The sequence below is a fragment of the Anticarsia gemmatalis genome, chromosome 3, assembly GCF_050436995.1.
Source record: "Anticarsia gemmatalis isolate Benzon Research Colony breed Stoneville strain chromosome 3, ilAntGemm2 primary, whole genome shotgun sequence".
Taxonomy (NCBI): Eukaryota; Metazoa; Arthropoda; class Insecta; order Lepidoptera; family Erebidae; genus Anticarsia; species Anticarsia gemmatalis.
In genome coordinates this window covers 13910526-13923014 of record NC_134747.1, presented here as the reverse complement: position 1 = coordinate 13923014, position 12489 = coordinate 13910526, and the positions used below count along the sequence as shown (strand labels likewise).

Sequence of the window (12489 nt, the reverse complement as noted above, 5' to 3'; positions counted from 1 at the left end):
TTGCATAAGTAACAAATTAATCATTGTTTTTGTTTACCTCACAAACAATAGACTCACAATGTCACTGTCAAGGACGAATAGTTAATTACTATGATTGCTATTGTTTTAATTTAAATATATTTTTTACTTCATTTGTAACACCGAAAATCGGAACAAACTTAAAAAGAACAGACAACTTTTTCAATAAGAATACATACATCGTAATCGTGGAAAAGGTTGTCATACTATAACTATAGTCGGACAATTTAGTAGAGAGTCTTAGCATGCACATAACAGATGCGAAACTTGCATATAAGGCTCCCTACCAAGTTGTTAAACTATAAGTATGATATTACGATACACTCTAAAACAAACGTATCTTTTACAGTTGTTTCGTGTCTTGTATCATCACGGCATTAGCTGTATCGGTCACTGTACTCTCCAAACGGTACAAAGTAGAACTCTATACTACCCCACATTTACCGCAGTCGCATTTCAGCAGACGCCCAAACACGAATGCATCCGGAAATAAACGAACTACCACGAACGTAACCACAGTACTCGAATATCGAACACGATTCCACAAATCATAACATCGCTCTTGTATTTCTGGGAATAGAGAGTTCACCCGCATTTTCATCCCATGGAAGCTTTGCTGCTAATTACCAAATATCGATTGTTACTGAGAATTTGCTAGCAGTTAATATTAAAACGACGTTACCCAACCCAAAATGAAATAAGACATGAAGAGATTGTCAAATCACTAGTAATTATTTTATCAATTTCAGATACTTTTTCACACTAGGATGAATTTCGAATCAAAGTCAAAGGCAACTATCACAATAAGACCCCACGAACATATACATATATTATATCGCATTTGAATACAAAAGTACTACCTTCGACACTCAGTACAATGAAAGTGGTGTGACGGACGATCATCGTAACACAAAAACCCTATAACAATTTTGTCCTAACTGGACATTTACCCCTAGAATTGCAGTTGTCTACTATCAGTGGTTAAGCAGTCGGACTCGATAAATAACTGACCTCTTCAATCCACTCATAACTACCCATACGTTAAACCATTTACATTGAAATAGAACATTTTTCGGCGAAGGAGCGTGGATGAGACAAAATTTGCATACATATGAAAGCTTAAAGTAAATTTAGTGCTCAGACAAGCCCTAAGAGCTGAGGAGGGAAGATTACACGACCTTTTAAACATGATGTATGTACTATATACTTAAGAAAATGTATGGGACTTTGAGAATTTGTAGGTTTTAAGACGGCTCGAGACTATGCTAATACTTTAAGCGCTTATTAATAAACGAGGAGTAATGTCGGATTATTTTATCGACGTTTGTCATTTAGAGTTTGAAACTATATTTGAGTGAGAAGTATAGGGATAAACTTTATCCAGTAAACGGCTGTCATCAAAAGCTACATTTAAGTATACGTTAAGTACACTTTTATAGTCCCATAGTAAGTTGTTGGCATTCAACAATCGTTAATCTATACTATATACTATAATAATATAAAGCTGAAAAGTTTGTTTGTTTGTTTGAACGCGCTAATCTCAGGAATTAGGTACTGGTCCGATTTGAAAAATTATTTCAGTGTTAGATAGCCCATTTATAGGAGAAGGCTATAGGCTACATTTCATCACGCTACGACTAATAGGAGCGGAGTAGCAACGAAAAATGTTACAAAAACGGGGAAAATTATGATTCTCTTATGTGACGCAAGCGAAGTTGCGCGGGTCAGCTAGTCTATTATAAAATCAGGGAAACTTTAATATGACCAGTCCAAAGATGCTTTGTAATTTTTGTTTTAAACAAGCATTAACAACAACACACCAAGCACAAATCAATCCTTATAGATGTCTGATATATGAGCCAAAGTAAAGGCCAGTCAAAAGGTCGTTGGGTATTCGAACTTTGACATTAAATTGACCAACAAAACTAAAATCTAAGTTTGGAGATAACTAATAACAACTACTTGCATCTTTTTAATTCCACATGCTTTCTAAAGCAAAATAATTTAATGTTATATTAAAAAGCATTTAGTAAACATGCCTTCGGTTCAATAAGCAATAAGTGTACATTCGCTTGCAAGCAAAATCCTGTACGTTTATATAAAACGGTTGCAACATCCCACACCGCGGGGCCGCTGCAACTCGGTCGCTCACTCGGTTTCGTGTTAGTGCATAACTAACTCGATAATCTGTGCCGAGGGACATTAAACTATACTAGCATTTTTATATAATAAAAAATAGAATTGTATAATAGTGCTTGAAGCTGTTTGCCGAGTTTTTGACCTAAAAACAGCTCTTTCGAGCTGCTTTTGATCTTCTTTATTCAGACTTTACGAAACTCGTTACTATAGTAAACAAATTGTGAGAATAAATGAAATAGCTATTACAATAACTGAAATGATACACAAAAGAGAAACCAATTTTCTGTTACAAATAGAAACAGCAAAAAAAAAATGCTTAGATATTCTTAACAGCAAAACATAAGCGGTGATATCAAACAGAAGTAATAATTACAATTTCCTGATTAGACTAAACAAGATAACCAATTAGCTGTATGAATGCAAACATGTTTATGAATTAACATCCGCGAAGTGCATGACAACCCTGAGTGTCCTCAAGCACCTATCTCTCGCGCTATCTAAGGTTATCGGTTCCTCTCCGCACCTACCAGAGATAACCTTTGGAGAAGAGTGCTATAGCTCCAAAGGTCAACTTATGCGCCAGCTATATTTAGCGTTTATCATCGACATAAATCCGTTTCAATATTGAAACTACTCGAGCAAAGTCTACGTCTATTTATAGTTGTAGGTTATTTGTTGATGGTATGTCAGTTTTTTTCACGTCTATGTTTCAAGAATTTTTCTTTAGACTGTCACTTCAGAAGTTCTAAACTTTCGTATTGCATGTATAGGATGGACTATTATTCACATTTCGCTTACTCGACTATTTGAAGTCCGTCCGTGTCTACAGCTGATCGATCGATTTATTAATATCTCAGGAGATTAATAGATGTTGTATTGAGAAATTTTATTCGCGCTAAAGATTAACTAAATTAAAGCTGTATGCAACGTCTATTAAAGATTTTTGTCATAACAAAGTAATATGCAACAAAATTTTATTTATGATCGCTATGTTTTCAGTCACGGATAATAAAAATAACTGAAACGTGCTGAAACGCACTATAAAACTCAAAGTTGATTGAGTACTAGAGTTAGTCTGTTGTATAATAAAAACAAAAATATTTTTAAATGGAAGTGGGAGTACATAGTACTATACTATATACAGCTGTAGGTAGTACGTGATTTTCTGAGCGTGCCTATTGCACCAAATATAATGAAGTAATTTAACGAAGTAATATAATTAATTAGTGTACTCGGGTATTTCCAGACACCAAGGAATTCTGCTTATAAATATAAATAATATGTCCCAGAATATTGTCTTTGCAACCGTCTTTATCAGCAGTTACCGCGTAAACGTTTTGAAAACAAGAATCATAACCACATTTTGGTAGTACATGAACATTTTCCCTGAATAACCCGACCGATGAAACTAAATACATATGCTATAGACTACACATAATGAGTACTTTTGTTTACCAATTCGCAAAAGCAACAAATTAATGTTATTTAAAGCGTATTTCCTCATGACCCTGACTCTTGAACGAAAGGACATCTCAGAAATCAACAGTTGAATTCTAAGTATTGCGTGTTCCGTTACCAGGAGCCCATGTGTGCGAGGAGTCAAAATAAACAGTGCCCATTAATATTCAGAGAGAGTTCGCGTATTGTAACTTGCTATCAGTTCATGTAATCCTAGTATGTTTATGTGTCTGGCTAAACTGGGTAGGTCACATGCTGGCGAATATTTTACATTCTACGCGCACAATGGTGCGATTACACTGGCATTTTTAATTTTCTTATTCGTCATACTGTTTTATTCACTCATAAAGACATGAGACAGGATTGTATACCCAAATAAACAAGTGTAGTGTCACCATCACAGAGAGAAAACATTTAAAGATGTGTCATATAATTTCTAGCTCTCATTAGTGTGATAGGATTATAATCTTCAACTTACTCATGCATAGAAATATAGTCCCAGCATTAGGTCATATGGAAATGGTGACGAAAAACAAAAAGTAATAAAGGAATCATGCTTCGGGTCATTAAATAACTTTTTGAAAATGATTAAGAAACAAAGAGAAACCGTCTTGACCACGCACGCTGAACAGATCACTCACGCAACGGTTAGATAACAATATGCTACAAAGGTTTCCCGGCCTTCCGCACTCCGCGTGACTACGTTCAGCCACACATTCTTCAAGCCTTTGAGAATACGATATTAGATTTCATATTTAACTAGCTTTAGCCCGCCACTTCTTTCTCCTGGTTTGTGACTTTAGACAGAATTTTCATACAAACTTCATCCCCTATGTTATCTCCTTAGGGGTAGAATTGATCAAAATCCTTTCTTAGCGGATGCCTACGTCATAACATCTACCTGCGTGCCAAATTTCAGTCCGATTCGACCAATGGTTTGGGCTGTGCGTTGATAGAGCACTATGTCAGTCAGTCACCTTTGAGTTATGTATAATCGTATTTAGATGTGTAATGTATATGCACCTGAAGGCTAATATGATTTTAATACACGAACGTTGGACGGAAGACAGACGTCGTGTACAATATGCATATCACTTTTATGAATGACGCGTAATGACTGCGTCAATTGAATTGGTTGCGCCTTTACCGTTGTAGCGAGCGAGTAAGTTTCAATTTCAAATCAAAACGTGTGATTCACTAATAGGTTCAGTACTTTGTGTCTGTTATAATAATATGAGTATTACTAGGAGCTCGCCCCGGCTTCGCCCAGTTTAATTTTATAAAAAAAACCTTTACAACTTTTACACATAAACCTTACACATGAATCACCGCGTAGTTTTAAAGATTTTTGCATAAATATCATACATGCAGACTTAGGGGCGACTTAGCTTTATACTATGTAGTGATTCTGTATATTGTTGTGATGATTCATAGGCACATGGCTTAAAACGTTATTTAAGAATCATGTCCATTTTCGTCGAGTAAAACACCTTGAAGCGTGACAACAATGGAAGGAGCAAGGAGATCAACGAACTTCGCCCAGTAAGTACCATAAAGGAACAGCTGTGTTTACTTGCATTCAGAATGAGAACGCCTCGGACCAACTCTTCGAGATTTATAAACGCCTGGTAGATGCTTTCGTTGTACTTTCATCGCACAAGAAAGACTTTAATCCAGAATTGGGTAAAACATTTATATGAGGAACGTTTTTAGACAATTCAGGAATTTTGTCAGCCTATCTTCTTTGACTCAAAGATACTAGAATAACTAGAATGTAATCGCGAAGACGGTAGTGTGTCCTTTAGTAGATAGCTAAAATACAACAGCCGCGAGTGAATCTTTAAATCATTCAAGGTACTTGAAGGTCAACTTGAATTGACAACAGCTTCCTTCGAAAAGAATAAGCTAGGCTTTATCCTCAATAATATCCCAAAAAATGACAAATTATTCTACTAATTATCTTTGAGGATGTAAGTTCTTCATAATAAAGAAAAAATGACATTTCTAAGGAAATACATTCCACAAAGGTCATCACGATACTACGTGCCAGGTTGTTTGTAAGCCATTATCAGCGGTTGTTAGCAGGGGTTGTGACCCGCCACCTCCTCGTGACTTCTTATCGCCTGGTAATCTCGCAATAACTGTCCTCTTTATCTTACACAGTTGTGAGGTGTTTTTGCTTAATTATTTTTCTTTGTAACCTCTTTTAATAAATAAAATGTATAGTGAGAGTCTATTAATTGAAATATAGGTCGTTTTGAGTGCAAAAAAAGCTGATAAGAGGGTTTCTGACCTACGACGGTGAAACTCTATAATTAGTTCATTTGCCAATACCAGAAAAGGGAGAATCCATACAGAATATCAAAATTTTACGTCAAATAACTATGTCCACAATCGGGCACTTTCATGTTCATCTTGCAACTTCCCTTGACAGTTTCTAACGTAAACACAAGAAAGATGAGAAAACGCACTGATGTGGACATAGCTTATATCCAAAACATTCTAATAATAGGTGCAGTTGATAAAGAAGTGTAATATATCTAGATTCTAATAACAATAAAGTTCGCGTGTTCGTTATAGAAATCACTGGACCGTTGGAAAAAAACATACGAGTGGAATAAAAACTTGCCAAGTCACGTACAAACATAGAAAAAATACTGTTTTTTAAAACTATTATGTCGGTCCAAAGGTTAGAAAACCGGTGGTTAGAATATATGGGCAATTTGAGGGGCGTGGTAGGGTTTTAAACGGGCCAATATTTTTCGATAAATGTTTTTATTTACTTCAATTCGCAATAGCTATAGTAGTAGGTTTATAAGCTTTGTTAGGGATTATATTATTAAGTTCTTTACTACTACAACAAGTAATGAAAGCAGTGTAAATATATAACATTTTCTCTGTGTTAACGACATGACGGAAGGCAATAAACAAAACAAAATTGCATTTTGTTAAATTTTTAACTCATATTATATTTAATGTTAAATAGCACTATTCTTTATGAGAATCAAATCAACTATTGGGAGTGTAGCCCCTCAAAGCAACAACTTTAAACCACTATCATAGCGGAACGAACAGGGCACAGCAATTACTTAGTAACATACATACTAAACAGACACACACGATACGTAGAATTCATCTGGACAAATCAATTACTTATATACGATACACACGATGCGGAAGTAACACTACATAACTGACAGAAACATGTAACATTTCAAACTCATCTTGAAATATTCTCAACGTACTTTTCTTTAGCCTAGCCTTTCTTCCAAACTTTGTTGGAGACGGCTTCCAGTCTCAAAAGATGCAGCTGAATATCTGTATTTTACATGGAGCGACTGCCACATATAACACGATAACCTTCGGTAAGATAGGTTGTCAAGCTTTCAAGCTTCTGACTACTGTTAACAACTCTCAGAGAGATTTAACTCGATATGTATAAGACGGTCACCCATCCACAGATCAACATCGGCAAGCGTAGCTTAACCTCAGAGATCGATCTGCGCGGCTGTTAACTAAGCTACAAACTCCTCAACGTACTAAAAAGTATAAAACATCTATCCTTTTCATATTCGCTAAGTCGGAAAAAGATAGACACATTCGTCATACATAAATCTTAAAGTGACCGTGTAAGATGGAACATCTTTTAATATTAAATCCGTCTGGCGTAGACTTGAATGCGAAAACGCTTAGATTTTGAGATACGTAAAGACTAGAACTACATATGTATTGAAGATAGTTTCTCAGTGATATTGAAAAGTAGATTTAATGGAAAAGATTGCTTAAATATATTTTAGTTATTACTAATGTAGATGTATAACTAGCTTTTACCGGCAATCTCGTTCGCATTAAAACATTTCTCGGGAGTAAATAGATCATAAACTATCTGTGTATCAAATTTTATTAAAATCTTTTCACTAGTTTTTGCATGAATGAGTATCAATTCTTACAATATTTCGCATTTATAATATGATTAGGAAGTAGGTATGATATTTTTATTCACCGAAAAGAGTTTGTTGCACGTGTAACTTGGGAAAACCTCAGTCATTGTAGAAATGCACCGCTTGTACTGGCTTTGTTTGCGACACAATGAATGATTCACAACAAACAGTTACTTATTTATTTGCTATTTAAGTCGGATCTGAGTAACTAAGACCCGACATTTTAAGCATTTATGCTACATACATACATACACGAAGGTGTAGGCAGAGAGGTGCACGAAATAAGCCGGCGTTTCGCCATTAATTAAAGTCCCATTTAATAATAGGGGGCACGTTACCAAACTAGGATATACTATTAAAATCACTACAATATAAATAAGAAGAATACCAGTAGAACTTTGTCCGACCGAGGATTCTCACCTGAGATCTCGTGGTCAGCAATCGTACACACTTAACCTTCAGACCGGCATTTTTGCTATTACTATAAAAAAATAACTTCATACAACGAGTAGGCACGTAAACATTTAAGAACGAATTAAGATATACCATTACTGTATTTTTTTTAAAGCAAATAACACAATAATTGCTTAAAACTATCATCATAATAACACTTACCTACTTTCGTCAAGCAACAGGAAAAAATTTCAACGAATACTATCTCTTCCAAAAGTGTGAGACAGAATAAGCAGTTATCAAGCATGTTGTAGCAAGTTAAGTTTATAAACGTTTCGTATAGCGTTGTTGAATGTTATGTTTGAAGCACGAGCTCGATGACCAAGTTAGTAAACTGTATGGAAAACACGAATATACTTCCTACTAATATTAAGGCAGAGGTTAGAGCCTCCTTTAGTCAGTCAGGGAAAAAAATATTATTGTGTAATAAAAATTATAGCGTTATCTAAGTTATGCCATGTATATGTGATAAGGAATGCAGAGCAATAAAATGCACAACTTCTTTTTGAAACCATAGTCTTTGACCTGTGATGACTTCCAAGTCTACTCTGTCGCGAATTATCACGGCTAAACAGCTTCACCTATTCAGATAACTTAAGGCATATTACGTAATGACAGAGCGAAGAAAAGCGCATCGCTGACCTACTATAAGGCAGGGGTCTTAGAAAGAATAAGGAAGGGTTAGTCTACCACGTTGGCTTAGTGCGAGGTTTTTGCATCCTAGCGGAATAAAATGTTTTATCGCAGTGTTTTCCTTTACGGAGAAAACAAATGATAATTATTTCGGTAATCATACAAATGATCTTATATTTTCCAGACATCCAGTATTATCTAATCTCACGTAGTTCCGTTCGACTGTTATCTCAAACATAATCACTAGTGCTGCAGTCAATTCGTCACGCATGGATAGTTACAACAACGCAACTGTTCATAATTTACCATAACGAGAATAACTGGTTAAACACTGTTACTTGGCCATTGCAATTTTAATTAACTGCACTTAATTGCTGTAAAAGATTATAAGCTTAATTATGAAAATCACTTCACTTAATAATATTTTAAATGACTAGAAGTAATAACCAACAACGCAAATAGTAATGGACTCAAGGTCTAACCCTCTACCCCCACTCAACCTGTGGGGAAACCCTTGTCCAACAGTGTAATATAGTAATAAGTTAAAACAAAGTAAATACTAGTCAAATTATTTTTTGTCCCACTACTGGGTAAATACTACATATGGCAAGCAAATGCTTAACCTACGCTTAGGCAGCAAAGACCACTCGGCTATCACTGCTTTACTTATTTACAAAAATAAATTAGATTTATGCTTTTATAATAATTCGTATAGATCCAGAATTTGTTAGGGAAAAAAAAGTAATAAGAATGGATTTCGTCAAAACAAAAATGTCTTTAGCAAACATGTCGTCTGAGGTGAATGACATTGTCATTAGAATTCTCACACATCATTTATATTCTACGCACTTACGGCTTCTACATTATGAAGTCATTAGCAGTCATTTTAAAATCGATCACATAATATCAATAACCCCGGTAGAAACGGTTATTTTATGAGCTCAAATAAAAATCTAAAATTTTCACAATCAAAGGAAATGGGGTAAGAAGATTAAAAAGCAAAATGCAAGTCTCATTGCCAATTCTGTCAGTCTAAATGCTTTAAAGTATAAAAAAAAACTACTAAACATATTTTCATACTTTTTCATTTATCGAGTGTTTATAGATAAACTTTTATTTAGTTAACGTTGTTGTAAAGCATCGACAGTTTCATAGTTGATATCGAGATTATGGCAATACGATCGAATTCTAATTTCGGGTCGGACTGTCTGTGTGCCTGTTTGTATAATAAAGTATTTACAGTTGAACAAAAGTTTGATAAATAATTATGGTATGTAAGTATGGTATCGCGCCGAGACGTTCTCAGTCCATTTTATGATTACTCATATTTATTTCATGTGTCCGTGACAAAGAATACTTTCACGTTAATTAAGATTTCACTGTTTCATTATAAACACTACATTATGTATAATGTCCAAAAGAATATTACTAAACTTATAATTATAACTGTACTTTATACTTAAAAATATTGTACCACTAAACAATTAATATAATAGTATGTATGTTACGCTCATAAATCTTAAAATGATGAACCGATATTCATGTCAATTAGAATCAAGCTTTAAATCTACCAAACCCTTTTCATGATTTATTTGACTATTTGAGAATTATTACGAGCAATAGAAGACAACAGTAAAACGCAGGTCAATTAAATATAGTCAAAAACACAGGTTAAATTAGGTTAAAAGTCACTTAAAGTCTATGTGACACAGATCAAAGGCCAGTTTTCAATTCTAAAATTCGCAAATTCTATTAACCTTTTACTACATAATATATTTATATAAAACATCAATTGTTTAATGACATTGACATGTAATTACAATAACACATCGTAACATTTACACACTGTTTACACTATTTAGTTAGGTCAAGTCACTTCCGTACTTCCTTTCATTGTGTTATTTAAATTAATGGCATGCGTAGCACGTGCTTCGTGTTACTATTACGAGTGTATTATCGTTATCTGAACAACTAAATTAATCACTACATTATATAAAACAAAGTCGCTTTCAGCTGTCTGTCCGTATGTATGCTTAAATCTTCGAAACTACGCAACGGAATTTACTGCGGTTTTTTTTAATGAATAGAGTAGAGTGATTCAAGGGGAAAATTTGTGTGTGAAATTGAAAATTTCATTTGTTATACAACTATTTTAACCCGGATATAGCCAGGGCCTGTCGCAAGTTATTTACATATAGTTAAATTTAATTCTAACGACAAAAATCTCCTAAATATATAAATAGGGTCCTTGCAATCCGAATTTAATATCGCAAAGCTTATCTATAACCAATTACTGATCCAATATAATAATATACATTTTAAATACTAGACTATTATAATAATAATAATAACAAATCAATCAATATACATATATATTATAATAATACCCCATCATCAAACTTCTCTGAACCAATTACCGAACTTATTTATATAAGGACTCGCAATCGTAGAAGCAAAACAGTTAAAGTTTCAGCATAATATAATAAACTGTCTTTATTCATTACCAAATACACGATAGCATTGCAATCAACATTCAGTTTCAAACCAATATGCCGCCATTTGCCACCCATCACTACAGTCTACCAAATCTATTCAGCAATAAACCAGCCAGAGTGGTCAGGGGCTAATGTAATCCCCTGCAAGGGATGCGAAAGCTAATATCAATTGACAGAACAGATAGGGGAAGGTACCTATGGATTAGTCTCAAGTCTATAGCACCGTATTTATATGGCAAATAGATATACATTGACGTCTACAGTCGAACCATCAAATTGTTTTGTTGGAATATGTGTAAATGTGTGTACCAAAATACAATAATAATAATATAGTCCAATAACTTAGTAAGGAGCTTTGTATACAAGGTTTTGCGGCTGACGGACGTACACGAAAAGCAGAATTTAAAACATGGCAGACCTGAAGAGGTGTCACGTATCTCAGTTGACAACTATATGAAAGTTACTATGCCGTACATTGTTTTCTCCCTTAGATGAGCAGCAATGTAGTGAATAGTGACCATCGATTTGACGTACACTAGTTGTCAACTGGGATACGAGATACGCCTACTGAAGGCTTATGCAGCTGACGGTGGCCTGTTGGACAGTTACTTTATTATGAATTATCAGCTAGATAAATTACGGATCCTAAGATTTCTTTAATTCTAACTCCAACTGATTGCTTATAAACCAGTTTTAATTTAAATTAAACCAGTTTTGGCTAAGCAAAAACTTGTTTGCTTAATTTCAAGACCTAGATCGAAAAACAGGGTTGGCTTTTAAAAGCCAAACGGAAATTGTGAGGTACAGTTACGAGCAGAAACAGGTGTTAAGTTTGACATTTTGAAATAAAATTTTATGAATGAAAACATGTAATAAAATTTAAATCTAAACGAAACTAGAAATAAATAGAACGTTAACATAATGTGAAGAGCTGACAACTGAATTCAAACCGAAAAAAGCCTAAACATATGTTTTTCAAAGTGGGACGTTAAACTATTTCTTGTGAGAACAGTTAATATTTCAGTCACGTCTAATTTTGGCGAGGTATTGACCTCGGAAGTGAACTAGCCATTGTCTAAATCAATGAGTAAATAAATTAACATGTCGTAAAGGAAAATTGTTGTGACACCTTGATTAAAAAGGCATGCGTTTTGTTTCATACTATTATTATGAATGGCATGCAGCTCATGCAGCTTCAAAAGCATGTTCGTAAATTGATATGTTATTAATAAGATAAAGCATATTTTTTGCAACGGATCTTTGACATTCAGGCTCGATTTATCTGTTTAGACAACCTGACAAGATCTTGCAATTTTAATAATGTCAGAGGATCATTGAAATCTGGTTCTACA

At 34.4% G+C, this 12489-nt stretch overlaps 1 protein-coding gene across 2 annotated transcripts in view; it reads right to left on the bottom strand.

Moving 5' to 3' along the window:
* The window catches only part of Acsl (Acyl-CoA synthetase long-chain), a 95757-nt gene that overhangs the window by 58411 nt on the left and 24857 nt on the right, over window positions 1–12489 (bottom strand). The gene's annotated exons all lie outside the window — the stretch shown is intronic.